The following is a 9,468-nucleotide window of genomic DNA, read 5'->3' on the forward strand; positions in this document are numbered from 1 at the left end:
CAATTTCCTGTATAGAAAGAGAAGGTGAATTAATGGTGATGTCTTTATTTTTATTACCGCAGCACCCACAAGCCTCCGTTTTGGAACAGACTGGGCCGTGCTAGGCATTATCATAGAATCCTAGAATGGTTTGGGTTGGAAGGGACCTTAAAGATCATCTAGTTCCAACCCGCCTGCTGTGGGCAGGGACACCTTCTGCTAGACCAGGTTGCTCAAAGCCCCATCCGACCTGGCCTTGAACACTGCCAGGGATGGGGCATCCACAACCTCTCTGGGCGACCTGTGCCAGTGCCTCACCACCCTCACAGCGAAGAACTTCTTCCTTATATCTAATCTAAATCTACCCTCTTTCAGTTTAAAACCATTACCCCTTGTCCTATCACTACACTCCCTGATAAAGAGTCCCTCCCCATCTTTCCTGGAGGCCCCCTTTAAGTACTGGAAGGCCACTACAAGGTCTCCCTTCTCTTCTCCAGGCTAAACAACCCCAACTCTCTCAGCCTGTCTTCATCAGAGAGGTGCTCCAGCCCTCTGATCATCTTCGTGGCCCTCCTCTGGACTCACTCCAACAGGTCCATGTCCTTCTTATGTTGGGGGCCCCAGAGCTGAACGCAGTACTGCAGGTGGGGTCTCACCGGAGCAGAGTAAAGGGGGAGAATCACCTCCCTCGACCTGCTGGTCACGCTTCTTTTGATGCAGTCCATGATGCAGTTGGCTTTCGGGGCTGCAAACGCACATTGCCAGGTCATGTTGAGCTTCTCATCAACCAATACCCCCAAGTCCTTCTCCTCAGGGCTGCTCTCAATCCGCTCATTGCCCAGCCTGTATTTGTGCTTGGGATTGCCCCGACCCACGTGCAGGTCCTTGCACTTGGCCTTGTTGAACTTCATGAGGTTCACATGGGCCCACCTCTCAAGCCTGTCAAGGTCCCTCTGGATGGCATTATAAATATGTGTTATATGTATATACATACATGTATTATAAATACACAGAACAAAAAGGTTGTCCTTTCAGAAAGCCTGTCCTCTACGTACTGGAGAGGGATGACAGAGGATACTGGTAGAGGGTGCAAGGAAACCACAAAACAATATTGTTCAACACACAAAGCAACCAAACAGTTGTTTTTATGGGCGCCATGGCAGAGTAGAGAGATGAGGAAGTTGAATGAGAAGGATGAAGCTATGGATGTTTAGGGAGCTCCTGCAAAGTGAGACAAAGCCTGAATTTGCTTGTTTGAAGCTCTAGTGAGTGGTGTGATCTAGCAACACCCACACATCCAAGGTAGAAGCTGATCAACGCAGGAAATAGATCCATCAGAGAGGGTGCCCACAGGCTTGAGAAGTGGTGTGTTAGAGAAGAGGGAGGTGGCAACGGGATTCAGAGAGAATGAGTGGGCAGAGGAGAGTTGATCCCCTGAATCCCCTATTTTATCCAGGTTGTTCTGGGGGAAATGCACTCTGTAGAGCATTAACAGTGGTCTGCAAATGAGCTGATCTGTCAAGTTAGCATTTTACAATGGCATGTTAATTCCTGGACTTCTATGAAAGACAGTTACATATAAATAAAAGCTATCATCCTGTTCTTTTATTTGAATTTGTTTATAGACTATGGAGAAAAGCTGATGGTTGCATATTTACCACACAACAGATGTTCATAGTTCTCAGGCACATCATCTGCCCAATTGCCCATGGCTTTGTCTATTCCAATTATTTCTTCCCATATGTACACATTGGGTCGCATTCCAGCTCTGAGACAAAGAAGGTTTTATTTTTTGTTCCTCTCTGCAACTACTGAGGTCCTTTGGGCTTCTCACAAGGGCTGTCACATCCCAAAGAAGAGCCCTGAAAACATGCCCGTGGCAGTAACCTGTAAAGGAGTGATTGACAGGCTCCCAGTCAGCAGGTCTGGTGATACCTCTGCTATGAAGCCTTCCATTTTGGGCATGACCCTCAGCTTGCCCATGTTGCTTTACCCTAGGAAGGCTGCTATACCTTGGATATTCCAGCAAGGCTCCCTCGTACTGACTGGGAGAGAACTTGGAAAAACTTGTCCCATGAAGTTGCTGTGCCGGCTAAAGCGGGTAGAGTATATGGGCAGAGTCTGAGCGCAGGAACCGTGGAGTGCTGAATGCTGCCCAGACAAGCAAAAATGTTTTTACTGTCATAAGTGGCTGAAGAATTGCTGTCTTCCCTTCTTTTCTGTAATGATAACTGTAGATGGATCTGGCTTCTCTGTGAGATAAGGGCCGCCAGTGAACTTCAACGCTGAGAAGGAGTTGGGAGATGCGCTTCCCTGAGAAGAGAAGGCGCTGCCGGGGACCTGCCTGGTGATACCTTGGCTCTTCATGAAGTGGGCTGACCTGCCTTCCTGGGATTTGGAAACAGGCCCCATAGGTTTTTCTTGCACGCTGAGCTAATGCGGTGCTCAGCTTCCCTTTGTGTTTTTGTGTCCTTGGCAGAAACGTGTACTGAGTAGTGCTTGCCTGCGCCGTTCTGGCGTGAGCAGGTGAGGCAAGAAATGTCGGACCAGCTACGCTTGTTGTGGTCGAGCACTGAATCACAGCAATGCAGTCCTGCAGGGAACTCAATGTCATTTGAATGCAGAGTAGCGCTGCGAAACGTTGCACGGAGCAGAGAGAACACAACTAGCTTGGAGCAGCCGGTTTTGACATTGGACAGACTATCAGCCAGGCACAGTGTAGCCAGCCTGGGATAATCAGCCATGCTGAGAGGCAAGGATAATTAGGCAGACACAGAGATACCCTGCAGATACCCTTCTGCAGCTCTTAACTATTCTTAGAAAACTTTTCCTAATATTATAGCTTATGTATTGCTCACTCTGAATTAAATGAATTCTTATGTTATCTGTCACATATTCTTGTTTGTTGGAAGCTCCTATCATATTCTCCTGAGTCTCCTCTTTTCCAGACCAAACAAATAGAGAAAAAAATTCAGCCTTTCCATATAGGAGGATGTTTTCCTCTCAAATTTGTCTGCACTTTTGGTAAAATATGGTGTTCCAAATTGCACCCTACGAGAAGTTTCACTGATGGTTAATGAAAGGGAATAATTACTTCCGATGTCTGACATGCATCAGTCTTATTAATATATCATTGAATGAGCTTTACTTTTTTTGTTGTAGTGTGTCATGGTGTTGAGTCATATTCCACCTGGGGTCCTCCGTAACTCCCAGCACTCATTTTGCAGTACTCTTATTTAACCGGTTATTTCTTATTTTGTATTTGTTCATTTGATTTCTCCTTCCTTTACTTAGTACTTCACATTTGCCTTTATTGAATGTCTTGGCTTGATTTAAGGCTGTTTATTCAATTCATCAAGACCGTTCTGAATTCTGAAAGAGTCTTTCAAAGCATTCGCAACCTTCCCCAGCATCGGCACCTTCTGCACTGTCCTTTCTATGAGCTGAGTCATTAGTGAGGATTCTGAATCGACCTGGTTTCAGGACAGATCCTTAGGGGACCTCACTTGATACATCCGGATACGCTCAATGCCTGTGGGAGGAAAAATTGGTGTTTGAGCATAAGCTTTGGTCTTAATTCAGAAACAGCAAGGCATTAGGGCAGTTCATGTAGCCATTTGAAGTGAAGCCTCAGCTTCAGAAAACAGGATGAACTGGAATACACCTGTGCATCTTGTGCGCAAGCCATCCCGTTCCTTCGCCCTGCCTAGCATACAAACGCCACGCGCTGCCTTTGCACCATGAATCCGCACAGTATCTCGAAGGGGGTTATAAATATACATCCTCCTTCAGTTTGATAAGTAAGAAGAGGATGCAGATGGGTGAAAACTGTTCCAGTGAAGCTCGCGCTCTCGCTCGGTGCATAATGAGATCAGAATGCAGGCAGGAATGTGTGGAGGAGTGGAGCTGGCAAGGATTCACCAGCCTGAATTATTCTAAGCCTATTCCATCCCTAATCAAACCTTTTTTCCCCCCCTTTTTTTTTGTGTGTGCGTGCAAAGGTCCTTATGGAGATGTTTCTGTTTGAACTTAAAATTCAAGCTCTTTTTAATACATGAGCAAATTCTAGTTGACAGGGTATTGCTCTTTTGGTGAGTTTTTGGTGCGCTGGGCTTCTTATCATAGCTTGCTTTGCTATGGTTATTTCAGAGCACTTGGCATTTCCCTGCTATGTAGCCAATTTGCTGGATGCTGGAAAGTATGAAATTGGATCTTTGAAAGGATCCTGGATCATTTTTGATGCTAATATAAATCTAAAAAAAAACCCCAAGCAGAAAAGGGGGTGGGCAGAGCAGTATCACATGAGTTATCGAGACTTGTTTACATCCTGATTTGCAAAAGATACAGCTTGACCCAAGCGCAACCTTGAAATCTACACAGGGAGAGGAAATACTATGTAAATTAGAACAGCCAAAACAAAACAGGCAGACAGAAGCTCAGTGTACAGAACAAGCCGGGAAGGCAGGCTTTGCAAACACTTAGCCGCGGAGAAGAAATGTGCACAAATTCTTTTTTTTTTTTGGGGGGGGGGGGTGTAAATGGCTGTGAAAAAAACCCTTGCTAACAAAAAATGGCATCGCTGGTTTTACAAGACCACACCCATTTTCCATAGCGTAGGAACAGCATGTTTTCCTGCACCAACCATGCTGCGAACCCTCCCCAGAAAGTCATGCCCTAAGGAGGACCGGATCAGAGCGCCCAGGGAAATGTACTTGTGCCCAAGCTCTTTGGCTGCAATTTAAATGGGTTTTAAAAGATGACAGCGAGGTCTTGGGGGCCCTACCATGGGATAAAATACTTCATAGGAGTGAATGGATGTTGGTGGTGAGCAAGTCTAGTGTTAGCCTCCTGTGTCGGATAAAGAAGGGGGAGAAGCATACCAAAGGCTGTGGTTCATCCAGGAGTTTTCAGCGGTGGTGGGGCCATGTGATTCACTGTCTCCAGTTCTGCACTGGGACACGTTTGTGTGGCTGAACCATGAAGAGACTGAGAAACAGATCTAGAGGAAAAATAATGTCATTTTTCCAGAGACTTAAAAGCTTTCCACCCCACTTAAGTTTTTGTTTGGGCTTCCTACGCATGCTCACAGACGCCCTGCGTTGGCGGGGCGGGGGGGCTGCTGGCGAAAGGGGCCCAGCCTGCCTGAGCTGGCAGAAGCACAATCTCCCCTAACGCCATCCTTGCACTCCCAAAATTACAGCTGCGGTTCAGGCTCTCCACACTTTGGACGCTTCCTCGTATCACGCTCGCGTGCTCCGAGCTCGCGTGCTCGCCGGCGCTGTGTTTTAGAGAGCCGAACCACCCGAGGACTTCTACAAAGCAATGCATCTTCACTTCCAACTCCCTCGCAGGATCCGGTGACCGCAGAAGTAGCACAAAGGAGGCCGCAGGAGCGCGGCACCTGGCGCGGCACCCAGCTGCAGTTTGGCACGGCAGCACCCTGAGCGTGTCTAACCACAGCCACGCCGGGCTGCTTGGTGTCTGCGGATGCAGCTTGCGCAGGCACTGAACCATGTTAGGAGAATGTTATTCCTTGCCTTGTTCTTTGGAATTGATTTCAGGAGAGGGAAATTGGTTCCCATGCTGACCTCTCTTGGCCCTTGAACCCATAAAACTGTTAATCTCTGAATTTTAATCTCTGGAAGGAGGGAACGCAGCAGTTGTGAGCAGTATTTTAAGCCTGGTGGAGTACAATTACCTAGTGCACTGTAGGCAATGGCAGAGCCAGTAGAAGTACAGCTTGTAGCCAGAAGCATGTTCACAACCAGCAAAGTTTAGGAGGCGGCAATGAGATAAAATGGATGCAAGAAAAGAGATAACTGCATGCCCCAGAATTGCCGCTATCCTTCCTGAAATCTCCATTAAACAGGTTCTCAGCCATATTACTTTAGTGAAGTGACTGGGGAGAGCTCTTACCAAGCATAAGCATTGTATGATTCCAGGAACAGCAGGTTTTCTTTCGCCTGACAACGTCAAATTTCTTGCTCTTGAAGAAATGAGAGTTGTCCATGGAGCAGTGTTGACGTGAGCTGTTGTGCTCAAACGTTTCATTCCTCGGACCATCCTGGGCTCACCAGGGGCCGTACTCTTCAAGCCTTTCTCAAGATGATGTGAACGGTCCACTTGGGCGGTCAAGAGCTATTCAGAAAGAATAGTGGTGCCAGAATTTGTTCATGTTGTTGACAAATAAGAAGTATATTGTGCGTAATGATGTCTGCTAAACTTTTCATAGCCCTTGCTTGCCTGCTGTCTCCTACTGGCTACACACTCACACATGCAATGTACACTGTTACTTTTCTTTGTCAGAATACAAACCATCACTGTTTAAGTGTAAAATGACATTTCGGTGTATATATACATTTAAGCAAAGTGTGTTTCCTATGGACACTAATTGGCATAAGAGTCTTGCTTTAAATGCATAGATTTTAATCCTAGAAAGCTTCCTCAGCCATTGAAATGTGTGCTTGTACAGGAGAAATCTGAAAGAAAGCGTTAAGTGTGGGAAGAGGAATGAATTTTTTTAAAGCAAAGGCAGGGAGGGAAGTTAAGGAAATATTAAGGTAGTCAGAGTTGTCCTTTATTCCATTCCACTGCAGGTCCGTCAGTTTTCAGGGGTTTGTGCACAGGAAAAAATATTATTCCAGAGGAATGCTGGTGGCCAAGCCTAGGTCTCACCTCCAGTACTGCTCTGTAGTGGCATGAAATGTGAAAGGAAGCTAACTGAAAAGCAAATGTCTCTCTCCAGTGGAGACCACAGGGTTCAGTTAAGTCTGAAAATCTGGCTTTTTAATTCATTCTCTCTTTGGATTTTGACCATGTGGGTGTCGTGGTTTAAGCCCAGCCGGCAAGAAAGCACCTCAAGGCTGCTTGCCTACTCCTCCCCGCCCCGGTGACATGGGGAGGAGAAAATCTAACGAAAAGCTCGTGGGTCGAGACAAGGACAGGGAGGGATCACTCACCAATTATGGTCACAGGCAAAAACCAGACTCAACTTGGGGAAAAAACCCAAATCAATTTGATTTGTTACCAATCAAATCAAAACAGGATAATGAAAAGTAAAACCAAATCTCAAAACTCCTTTGCCCCACCCCTCCCTCCTTCCTGGGCGCAGCTTCACTCCCAGATTCTCTACTTACTCGCCCAGCAGCACAGGAGGATGGGGAATGGGGGTTGGAGTCAGTTTATCACGCCTTGTCTCTGCTGCTCCTTCCTCCTCAGGGGGAGGACTCCTCACACTCTTCCCCTGCTCCAGCGTGGGGTGCCTCCCATGGGAGACAGTCTTCCATGAACTTCTCCAGCGTGAGTCCTTCCCACGGGCTGCAGTTCTTCACAAATTGCTCCAGTGTGGGTCCCTTCCGCGGGCTGCAGTCCCTCAGGCACAGACCGCTCCAGCACGGGCTTCCCCATGGAGTCACGGCCATCTTCGGGGGCATCCAACTGCTCCGGCGTGGGGTCCTCCCCGGGGCTGCAGGTGGAGATCTGCTCCACTGTGGACCTCCACGGGCTGCAGTGGGACAGCCTGCCGTCTCACCACGGGCTGTAGGGACATCCCCTCCCCCGGCGCACCTCCTCCTGCTTCGCTGACCTCGGTGTCTGTGTAGGTGTTCCTCTCACATTCCACTCTCCGCTGCAGGTTTCCCCTCTTAAATCTGTTCTCCCAGAGGCACTACCACCGTTGCTGATGGGTTCAGCCTTGGCCAACGGCGGGTCCGTCTTGGAGCCGGGGAAGCTTCTAGCAGCTTCTCACAGGAGCCACCCCTGTAGCCCCCTCCCCTGCTACCAAAACCCCACCACACAAACCCAAAACAAGGGGAAATCTTTATTCCTGCTTGCACAGAAATTTATGAAATAGATGGGAAATGTAGCTTCTTAATATTTAATTTGCTTGGTGATTAAAAGAAATTAGTTTCAACCATTGAGCAGTTTAGCAGACCTCCATTAATTTTTATAAGGAAATATTTGCCTGACTTCTTTCTGTGAATTTATATGAAAAGAATAATTATTAAATCTTCTCCCAGCAGTGTGTTTTTGATAAGGACATCTCTAATGTGAATAATCAGAAACTGTATCCTAATCAAATGCTAATGCATTAAGTGTAATGCAGTCCATACTTCATAAATAACATGCAGATTGTGGAGTTAAAATAGTGGAATGACAATGCCCAGAAGTATTTTGGATAGAAAATTTATTTTCAGATTTTCAAAGCGACCAGGCAGAATCAGGAACTTAATTCAGAATTTACTTAAGCATTTAGGTTTAAGCCATGTCGACTTACAGTGCCTTTGGAAGTCTGTGCCTTTCTTTTTTAATCCATTAGTGAAGAAGAGAACTTGTTGCATTCTCTCAGTTTTGAGACAGTGCTGAGATAATTTACAGTGATAACAGTGTCACCGCAGAGCTAAAACGGAAGGACCTTTCTTTTGGTATGTGTGTAATGAAAAGTGTGATGTTTCCAAATACTGAATGACCAATGAATCAATATTTCCCCAATGTTTTTCAGACACAGAATGATAAAGTATTCTTCCAGATTACTGATTTCAGGTTTGTATTAATCTTTTTCATCACACCTTTATAAGTAAGGCTTTTGTTATTGCTTTTTTTTTAGTACACTGAACTGGTAATCTGATCATACTTTTTGAGACTCAAGCATCGTTCTGTAAATACAGCTTTGGGCTAAAAATTATTTTAATTTTTGACAGTTTCCATATGATTTTCATTGTTTGTGCCTACCACTAAATTATCTCAAAACATTGCGCCATGGCTAACGGCTAAATTGGGTCTCTCAGAGAAATGCTTAATTCTTAGGCAACATTTATTCATATATGATTTAATAAGACAGCACAAGAACTAGATGAATGTAATTTAAAAAATGAAAGTGGAGGGAGAAAATTACTTGCTTTCCAGCCAGAATTGAAGGGAGCATTTTTTTGACTCCCACCTTCTTTGCCTTCCCTGTGGCTCTTGCGATACCCCAGTGGAGAAGACGTAATAGTGGTGACTCAGCTATGGACAGTGTTCAAAACAACCCCCACCAGATGAGCATTGTATGAACCGATTGCGATTTATTGCTCACCATCCGTAGGGCTGTGCTGGAAGGAGACTGCAATTGAAATCGGGGCTTTTTGTGGTGCAACCTCCTCAGACCCACACTAAGAGATAATGACTGCCCCAAATGCTAGCAGGTGAAATGATAGAGTAGCTTGTAAGTGGCCAGACCTCTTTACCAGATGGGGATAGCTAGAAGAACTTTAGAAGAGTCCGAAATGGGGAATTCTAATTTGCAAGCTATTGCTGCAAGACTGTCTTTTCCCACTAATAAATCAATGAACGGAGAAGGAGGTAAGTTTTGCCTGAATTTCAGTGGGTAAACAGGGTAAGTAAAGACTGTGTAAAAGACAAGGGATATGTCGACAGTTCCACACTGACCGGGCCCCCAGAACTGAGCTGTTGTTGAGACAGGTGATTGAGATTCTGCCTGGGCTGGAGCTA

At 46.0% G+C, this 9,468-nt stretch overlaps 1 long non-coding RNA gene across 1 annotated transcript; it reads right to left on the minus strand.

Annotated features, from left to right (window-relative positions):
* Positions 1–3,338: 3,338 nt before the first annotated feature.
* On the minus strand, positions 3,339–3,815 carry LOC121233566. The gene is made up of 2 exons (XR_005933279.1): positions 3,644–3,815; positions 3,339–3,511 (listed from the first exon to the last, which is right to left on the minus strand). It is a non-coding gene; the product is annotated as an uncharacterized LOC121233566 (long non-coding RNA).
* Positions 3,816–9,468: the final 5,653 nt, after the last annotated feature.

This window comes from Aquila chrysaetos, chromosome 9 (assembly GCF_900496995.4).
Source record: "Aquila chrysaetos chrysaetos chromosome 9, bAquChr1.4, whole genome shotgun sequence".
NCBI classification, from domain to species: Eukaryota; Metazoa; Chordata; class Aves; order Accipitriformes; family Accipitridae; genus Aquila; species Aquila chrysaetos.